Here is a 10,000-nt window from a genome sequence, read left to right as displayed (position 1 = left end):
CCACCCCAGGTATTAGTCCATTCTTTAGTCATTTCAATAAAGTTCATTATTAATAAGTCAAGACGAAACTGGGAGAATACTATTGGTGTTAATATGGAGTATTTTGGGAAGTGGCATTGTTATGGAATATTCAGAATTATTTGGAATGTGTCACGTATTAAAAGTACATAAACAGAGAGGTTTTAGCGTAAAAGGGAAAGAAGTCAAGTGAGATCGGCTTTTCTTAGGAATAGTCAGTCACTTGCACGTGAATTTCACGAGCAGACTGTTCGGTTGATCGGTTCAGCTGGGACATTCGTCGGCGTAAGCTGACGGAGGAACAGTTTCTGTTTGCACGAAAGAAAATTAAAGTAATAGTGTGTTGCCAACTTAATGTGGCTGTCCCAGGAAAGGGAAGAATGCCACTGTTATTTAGCCCCAGGAACACCGTTTCCAGTTGGCTCTGTGACGCAAGCGGTCTGTGTCCTTACGTTTTCAAACAGGGGAGACAAGCACCTCCACCCAGCAAAGCCAGCAGCCAGAGACTAGTTTCAGAGTCATTGCTCTTCGTCTATCTGGAGTAGCTAGGCTTGCTAGCTGTCGATGCTTATTCGCCTTCGAAAACTTATAGAATTTCAAGTGAAATAAATTCGAAATATCAGTAACATTCTTCCCTTTCCTGGGACTGCCATATTAAGTTGGCAACATACCATCACTTTATCGTACTGCTACTGTCAAAGTCTCTCTGAGACATTTAGAAATGCAATATTTCTAATTTCGAAAGAAAATTTCTTTTTAAGAAACATTTCAAATTTTTTTCAGTTTTATCTACTGAAGTGTTTCTCGTTTAAAGACGCTGAATAATATGGTAGGGACGGAATTTTATGAGATGATATATTTTCAATGGGATGGTCAAAGAAGGAAAGCTTGTGCCAGTGACCATTTTCAGTGCATCTCTGACGGGTGGTGGAAGTAAAAGGTAGTCATTCTCAGGTCTGTGACCCGATTCCAATGTTTGCAGCGGACCATATTCTTTTAAAGGCACCCAAAGTCCAGACAGTGGTGCTAAACGGAGGGAAAAAAAGATTAGATGTATCGCCCACAGACAAGAAAAATCTCCCCCAAGGGCTTTTGTATAGTTTCCATTTACCAATTTTCACTTTCAAAACTTTGGTCAATTCGAAGCAATCGTAGAAAACGCTGGAACAGAATCACCGAACAAAACTTTTAACCGTTCGACTATGCGTGTGCCCATGATGTGGCACTTGTTCCATATAACAAGTACCATATTAGCGCCACAGAATGAGATTCCTGGTGCCATTTATAGATGATCGAATTCATTATAAGTTTACGAGATATCAGCTACAATAACTAGCGCTATGGACCAACACACACACACATACACACACACACACACTCTCTCTCTCTCTCTCTCTCTCTCTCTCACACACACACAATACTGGCAAATAGTTTGATCATTTTTTAATTTCATTCTCTTTACTCTTTACTTGTTTCAGTCATGTGATTGTGGCTATGCTGGAGCACCGCCTTTAGTCGAGCACATCGATCCCAGGACTTATTCTTTGTAAGCCTAGTACTTATTCAATCGGTCTTTTTTGCCGAACCGCTACGTTACAGGGACGTAAACACAGCAGCATCGGTTGTCAGGCGATGTTGGAGGTGAGGGTGGGGGACAAACACGGACACGCAAACACACACACGCACACATATATATATACATATATACGACAGGCTTCTTTCAGTTTCCGTCCACCAAATCCACTCACAAGGCTTTGGTCGGCCCGAGGCTATAGTAGAAGACACTTGCCCAAGGTGCCACGCAGTGGGACTGAACCCGGCACCATGTGGTTAGTAAGCAAGCTACTTACCACACAGCCACTCCTACGCCTTTGATGTATTTAGTTTAAGATTCTTGGAGTAAATAAACTTTGTAAAATCTCGAATGATTCACATTTATCTATGGGGGTCGTTTTTGTGTTGAAAAAATAATTGTCTCCCTGCAAAGAATAACTCTCTAGTTTTGTGAGGAATATCTATCGGTGGGTCTTATGACTTACTCTTTATCAGTTTGTTGACGTCATCAGAAATATTTTAAAACTTGGTTTATACAAATGCAGTATTAGAAAAATTAAGCCAGAACTGGATGATAGATATAAATATTGGTCTCAAATTTTGATACAAGGCCAGCAACTTTGAGGAAGAGGGTAAACCGATTGAATTGACCCCAGTGTATTACTGGTACTTGTCTTATCGACCCAGAAAGGATGAAAGGAAAAGTTGCCCTCAAAAACTAAAGACGGACAAAATTCTGCGACGCATTTTGCCTGGCGCGCTACCGATTCTGGCAGCCCGCTGCCTTATAATAATAAAATATTGATTTAAGATTTTGGCACAATTTCTGGGTTGGGTGCAAATTGATTACATCGGCCCAAGTGTTTAACTGGTACTTATTTTATCGACCCAAAAGGATGAAAGGCAAAGTGGACCCCAGAAACTGATATTGCGATGTTCACCTTCTGTACATAGACCTCGTAAGTCACCGAGTGTTTGGCACCGTTTAGCACCACTACCTGGTATTTGGGTGCCTTTAACAGAATATGGTATGTTGCAAGCATTGGAATCAGGTCACAGATCTGAGAATGTCTACCTCTTACTTCAACCAACCGTCAGAGATGCACTGAAAATGGTCACTGGCACAAGCTTTCCTTCTTTGACCATTCCATTGTGATTGCATCTGTGTGTCTGTGTGTTCGTGTATTTGTGTGTCTCTGTGTTCGTTTGACTGTAATCCTACGTGTTTCGTCTGTGTGTCTATGTCTTTAAGTTTACGTAATTCTTGTACCCAAAGCCATAATTCGGGTACTTTGTCTTTGAGTAAGAAATATTTTTAGTCGGTGGAAATTCTGGTTCGTTGAACGATGGTCAGCAGTAAGGTACTCACTCCACTCGGTCTTCGACAAATTCGTTATTCAACATTAGATATTTACAATTTGCCATTAACAATTTTCAATTAGTTCCGACTATGGCTGCTACCACCCACCCGCCTCTTCCTCGATGATCTTCTTCAGAAGCTATGCGGTTATAGTATTCAAGAAGATTCTATTAACCTTATGAAAACACTAAACGATGCAAATGATAAGCATCGTTAGCTACGAATTATACTCAAGTAGCGTCGAGATACTCAGGCATATATATATATATTATATAGGCCACACAGCATAACAATACACAACCACTTTATTTAGCCATAACGCTTATATAGCCATGTGTATATATGTGGATGTATATATGGGCGCGTTTGAATATAATTATTTGTGTGCGGGTGTATGTATATATAAATATATGACTATATAATCATGTATAAATGAATGGATAGATAAGATATATATGAATGGATATATATATATGTGTGTGTGTATTTCTTAATGTTTCTCTTTCCTTCTTTAATATATACGTATACACTTACATACGCACGTATTCACACGTATATATATGTATGTATATATATATATATATATATATATATATATATATATATATATATACATACAGGTCATTCTTTCTTGTTTACCAATGTTTAAAAGTATCAACCAGCAAATCTTTATATATGTGAAATTCTCTGTAATTCACTCTCGTTCCTTGCATACACGCGCACAGACACGCACAGACAGACACACACATACACATACAAACACACACACCACACACACACACAATGAAACCGTGTGTAGAGAACTTTGTAACACTTTTGTGTTTATATTCAAGTGTATATACCAATCAGTAAATCTGAACGTACGCTGCAAACTCTATAACGCTCTCACTCCTTTTTCTTCTTTCTTTCTCTCTCCTTCTCTGCTTGTGTATGTGTGTATGTGTGAGAGTGTGTGTATGTATATGTAAATATTTACATATATAACGAAAGACTGTGGCATGTGTATATATATGTATATATACATATATATGTATATTATATATATACATACGATATATATAGTATATATATATGTATATTATATATATATATTTTATATAAATATCATATATATAATGTATATATATAATATACATATGTATGTCTACACATATGCATATATATAATATATTTATATTACATATATATAATTTTATATGTGTGTGTGTATGAATATATTTATACGTGTATATATATATATTTAATTATATATATTATATATTATATATGGAGAGAGAGAGAGAGAGAGAGAGAGAGGGTGAGTTATATATATATACACACACACATAAATATATATATACATACATATACACGCAGTCACACACTAATGCATAAACGTACACACACACACACACACACACACACACACACACACACACACAAACACACAGATAGAGAGAGAATCGCTTTCAATAATCTCGAGGCAATAGAAAAGGATATTTAAAGTAGAGCAGACTAAAGAGAAATAATAGGATGAGAAATGAACTCGGATGAAATTGACGATGAAACAAAGCTTTAATGGGGTAGAAAATCAATTTCCTGTCTGTTGTTGAAGCTACGAAGCCGTACAGCTGCAGAATATGCACGACGAAACACCGCAAGGCAGCTAGAAGCTATCAACATCGACAGAGCTGCGTCTTATAGTCAGAGAGCGAGGGTTTGCTTATAGGGAAGGGGGAGGGGAGGAAATATACAAAGTCTGTGCGTCGATGCCTTATATAAATGTATTGGCAGCCTACGAATAGTGAATGATTTATAAACTGGGTACCTAAATAGGCGATGAGGGGCTCGGATCACTTGGTGTCTTCTTCGATTTAGTATTTGTTGTCTCGTGTTGATGTATTTTGAAAAAAAAAATATGGATTTCTCTCAGAACGGTGCAGAAAATATTAATACAAGTTGGCTGTAAATGTTCATTAGTTATGCAACAAATTTTGTTACCTGACTGTCTGTCTCTCTTCTCTCTCACTCTGTATATATGTGTGTGTGTCTGTATGTGTGTGTGTCTGTATGTGTGTGTGTCTGTGTGTTTTCAGGTTTTCATGTAAACATAAGTACCAGTTCTTCTTTTTACACACACACTCACACACACACACCACACACACACACACACACACACACACACACACACACACACACACACACACACACACGCAAACGCATATAATTGTAATAATGAAGTCAAACCAAACAGTGATATTTTGAAATCATTTAATACGCACGTTTCAGGTTTATACAATATATAAGAAGAAAAGCAATCATCCGTCACGTAAGATCTTCCTCAGTTAAAACATTGCAAAATATCGTGCACCACTTCTTAGCATAACACGAAATGTATGTGTTTGTCTATGTATGTATGTATATATGTATGAGTATGTATGTATGTATGTATGTATTATGTATGTATGTATGTATGTATGGATGTATGTATGTATGTATGTGTTGTTGTATATATATAATATTAATATATATATATATATATATATATATTTCTACTTTCATTTTCCTATTTCCCTCTATATTCCATATTTCCATCCTTTTCCAAAATATGTCCCTATATTGAACTCTACGTTTCCCTCTGATGAAGGGATATCCCTAATATCTCAAGAGCAGATGTAAGACTAACTTTCTCTTTATAAATGTCCTGAAAATTCCACACAGCCTTGACTTTTTTGTGTCATTTTATTTAATACACACACACACACACACACACGTATTCACACACACACGCGCGCATCCATACACAGTTTATTTAAGCCGTCCCAACTCAAAGCATTTCAATGAAATTGTATAATTAGTATTTACTGTTCTTGAACACGGAATCCCGGTTATGGTAAAGCGCAGTGCCTTGCCTCTCTTCTGACATTCACACTTAACCTACGGAAAAAATCATTACCGTAACTGTCCAGTGTTTCTGGACATTTCATTAGAAATCAAGAGGAAATTATATTTTCTCATGTTGGAAAGTTGCTGTGAATTTAAAGCCGTAGAAATAGTTGGGGTTGTAAAAAGGAAATATTATCTACAAGAATAGGGAATTTCTCTCCAGTTTTTCTTTTGAAATTTATGAAAAAGAATAATTAGAGTGATTGATGACATTACAGAAGGCATATGAAATGAAAAGCTACGCTGATGTCTCTTGAAGGGATTTTGGAAAATTTTATCAAAGGCAAAGTGAAATAGACCAGCCTTCTAGTAAAACGTATTTTGTATTAGGTTTTCCGAAGGACATGTGAAGTTGTTTTTCACCCTAAAATGTCGACCTGTTTGAAGGAGAATTCCGATCCTTCAATTAGGTCGACACACATACTACAGTTAGGTCGTCCGCACTTTTTTTACTGTTGGCTTTTAGCAATGGCAAATCCAGCTGGTCACTCTAAGGGGAGCAAAATGTCACATTTTTTTGCAAAATGTAAACACATTTTTTCTTCATTCTCTCCTCCTCCTTCCTTTCATACTCCTTTCTCATTTGACACTCCTTTCAGCTACACAGACACCCCCCCCCACACACGCGCGCACATACACACACACTCTCTCACAAGACAATGATAAAAAGGAAATCCAGACAATTTTTTGAAAAGTGATATTTTTTCCCCTTGGAGTGACCACCTGGATTTGCCATTGCTAAAAGCCGAGAATCGCTTATTATTGAAAGACTGACCAGCTGCAAAGATATCAACAAATTATTCCTTCTTTCTTTCCTTCTTCCTTTCCTTCTCGTTTTCTTTAATATCTTTCAGATACAAACACACACACACACACATGCACACATACACACACACACACACGCTCTCTCTCACTTTCTCCCCATTCCTCACCCTCTTGTACTATCTTATATCTCTCCCCACCCCTGCACACTCAATAATACTATAAAAAGAGTCAAAATTCCTACGAAAGTTCTATTTGACAACTCCACTAGAGTGGACGAAAGCGCTATTATATGATATATGATTTATAAAAACATGTAACATACTAATAAATATCTGTAAATATAAAGCCATCCAGATTTCAGAGTATCTCATTTCTTTATATATATATATATATATATAACGAAATAGTAAATAAAACATATGCATATATACATACATATATGTACATACCTACATCTATATGTATATATACATGCATATATAGGTGCAGGACACCAAAAAAACGTCAAACACAATGAGAAACGAAAACATAAAAACAGAACCGTGGAAACGGACATTTTTTTTAACAACGAAAAAACATTGTACAAGACATACGACACAAGGAAAATTCCCCTTCTTCAGCCGCCCCCGTTTCATCTACTCCGCGTTTCGAAGCGTGGAGTAGGCAAAACGAAGGCGTTTTTTTTTTGGTGTCATGCACCTATATATGCATGTATATATATATATAGATTAGGTACGTACATATATGTATGTATATATGCATATGTTCTATTTACTATTTTGTTATTATATGACGAAACCCCACGCATCCTCTTCCAAGTAAGTTTTATCTATCTATCTATCTATCTATCTATCTATCTATCTAGTCTATCTATCTATCTATATATATATAATACACACACACACACCACACACACACACCACACACATATATATATATATATATATATATATATTATATATATATATATATACGCGTACACATCCATACACGAACGCAGATATATATATATATGCATATAAAACAAAGTGCACGCCCATGAGACCACCACCACCACCACTATCTCCATCAACCTTCAGCTTACATGTTAGTATAACGGGAATGTTTTACCATTTTAAAAAATTTGGAATAAAATAAAAAAACAGCTACAATATTTTTGCCATATTTTCTCCCAGAAATAACGGCTGTGCGTGTGTGTTTGCGTGTGCGTGCGTGTGTGTGGGTCGGTGGATTTGTGTGCTAGTGTTTCTATGTGTGTGTCTGAGGCTATGTGTGAATATGCATGCTTCTGTATACGTGTATATAAGGGGGAGGGATGGACGCGGGGGTTATTGAAAGAAGTTTATGAAATGAAATATCTTATAAAAAAATAAACGAAATTAAAATATAAAATGATTGTAATGAAATATAAAATAAATTATTATGATGGCGTGACTGTATGTGTGCGCATGCGTGTGTGGGTGTGTGCGTGCGTGTGGGGTTGTGCGTTGGTTTACTTGTATGAGTGTCTGCTTAAGTGCATATCTATCTATCATCTATCTATCTATCTATCTATCTATCTATCTATCTTTCTATCTATCTATCTTTCTATATATATGTATGCATACACACACAAACACACACACACATTTATAAATCTGTGCGTGTATATGTATATATATATTTGTATATATGTGTGTGCTTGTGTGTGTGTTATATATATATATATATATATACAAGGTACGATGGGTAAATTGTCGCCATTTTATATTCTCACTTTCGTGCATGCACATGGTTTGTTTTTGATTTTGTCAACTATAATGTATAGTTGGGCACCGTTTGTGAGAATAACAGGATCATGACGCAATTCTCTCTAATTTGGCAACGATATACTGTACTGCTTGGCATTCGCGCCGGTAGTCCAATACGAACTTTTCAGGTTTGGTTGTGAACCTGAGGACAGTCTAGAGGATTCGGATAGAGTTGGATGAGTTTAATTTTGATTACGAAGGTGCAGCGACTCGGAAAACTCAGTCTGCTCGTTCTGACAAGAAAAGAACTCCTGAATTTGTTGATGAGATCCAGGCCATGATTGACAACAATTCCTCCAAGTCAATCAGGTCCATCGTCAGGGACATGGGAGTGTCTGAGTTTCTTATCAGGCAGGTAGTGCATGAAGACATTCAGTATTCTCATACAAGATGAAAAAGGGTAAATTTTTATCCCAAGCCTTCAACGACAAGAGGAAAAACCTCGCTTCGAAGCTTTTGAAGAAACTCATGCATCTCCTCCAACCGAACATGCTTTGGCTTTTCTCAGACAAGAAAAATCTTTGCAGGATCAGATGGTAAAGACAGAATAACCGTTGGCTTGCCATACCCCCAAAACATGTACCGCGAGTGATAAAAATCAAATATCCATTCAATATCATGGTGATTGGAGTGATCGCTACTGATGGTGAAGTTATCTCTCCATTCATCTTCCCACACGGCCTCAGACTCAATACAAAGATCTACATTAAGCGCCTGGAGGAGGGTAGTGCTTCCTTGGGTCAAGAGGATGGTTGCTGGGAATCACTAGGTCTGGCAACAAGACTCTGCACCATTCCACTCCAGCAGGAAAACCCAATCTGGGCTTTCAAACAATTTCTGCGACCACATCACTTCTAACATTTGACCACCTAACTACCCAGACTGCAACCCCCTTGGTTATTATGTGTATGGCGCAGTTGAGCGCGATACCAACAAAACTCCTTGCAACACCAAAGATGAAAGGATGGCAAGGATTATGGCTGCATTTACCAACTTAAACAAGGAGACCGTCCAGAAGAGTTTCTGGAGATTCCGATGCCGTCTGGAGGCCCTGGTTGAAGACAATGGCGATTTTATTGAATAAATTTACTGTTTAGTAGTTCAAGATATTTTTATGTAACCTCGGTAAATATATCTATTAAAATGAGATGTCAGAGTTATTTTCATTCTTGCGTAATTTAGGCGACAATTTATTCACCGCACCCTGTATATATGCGTATATTCATATATATACATGTATATATATATATATATATATATATATATATATATATATATATATACAATATATAAGTTCAGTTGAATAAGGTACTTAAGTTAAAGGCACCAGAATTTAGTATGGTATTATCCATATAATTCAAAATGGGGTGATAATAATCAAAATAAGCAACAAGGATATCCAGAGGTAATGCAGTACGATCGTTTCATGCGACTCCATTTAATTGAACAATGAAAATATTACCTCAATTTTTTAAATGTGGAGCAATCTTCAGCCGCACAGAAAAAAATATCGGTTACAACTATGATGCTGTTGATGAAACATGTTCTTCATCTATCTACTTATACTCTTTGTGATTTTGGACAATAA

Source organism: Octopus sinensis, linkage group LG1 (assembly GCF_006345805.1).
Source record: "Octopus sinensis linkage group LG1, ASM634580v1, whole genome shotgun sequence".
Taxonomy (NCBI): Eukaryota; Metazoa; Mollusca; class Cephalopoda; order Octopoda; family Octopodidae; genus Octopus; species Octopus sinensis.
This window is presented reverse-complemented; position numbering follows the sequence as displayed.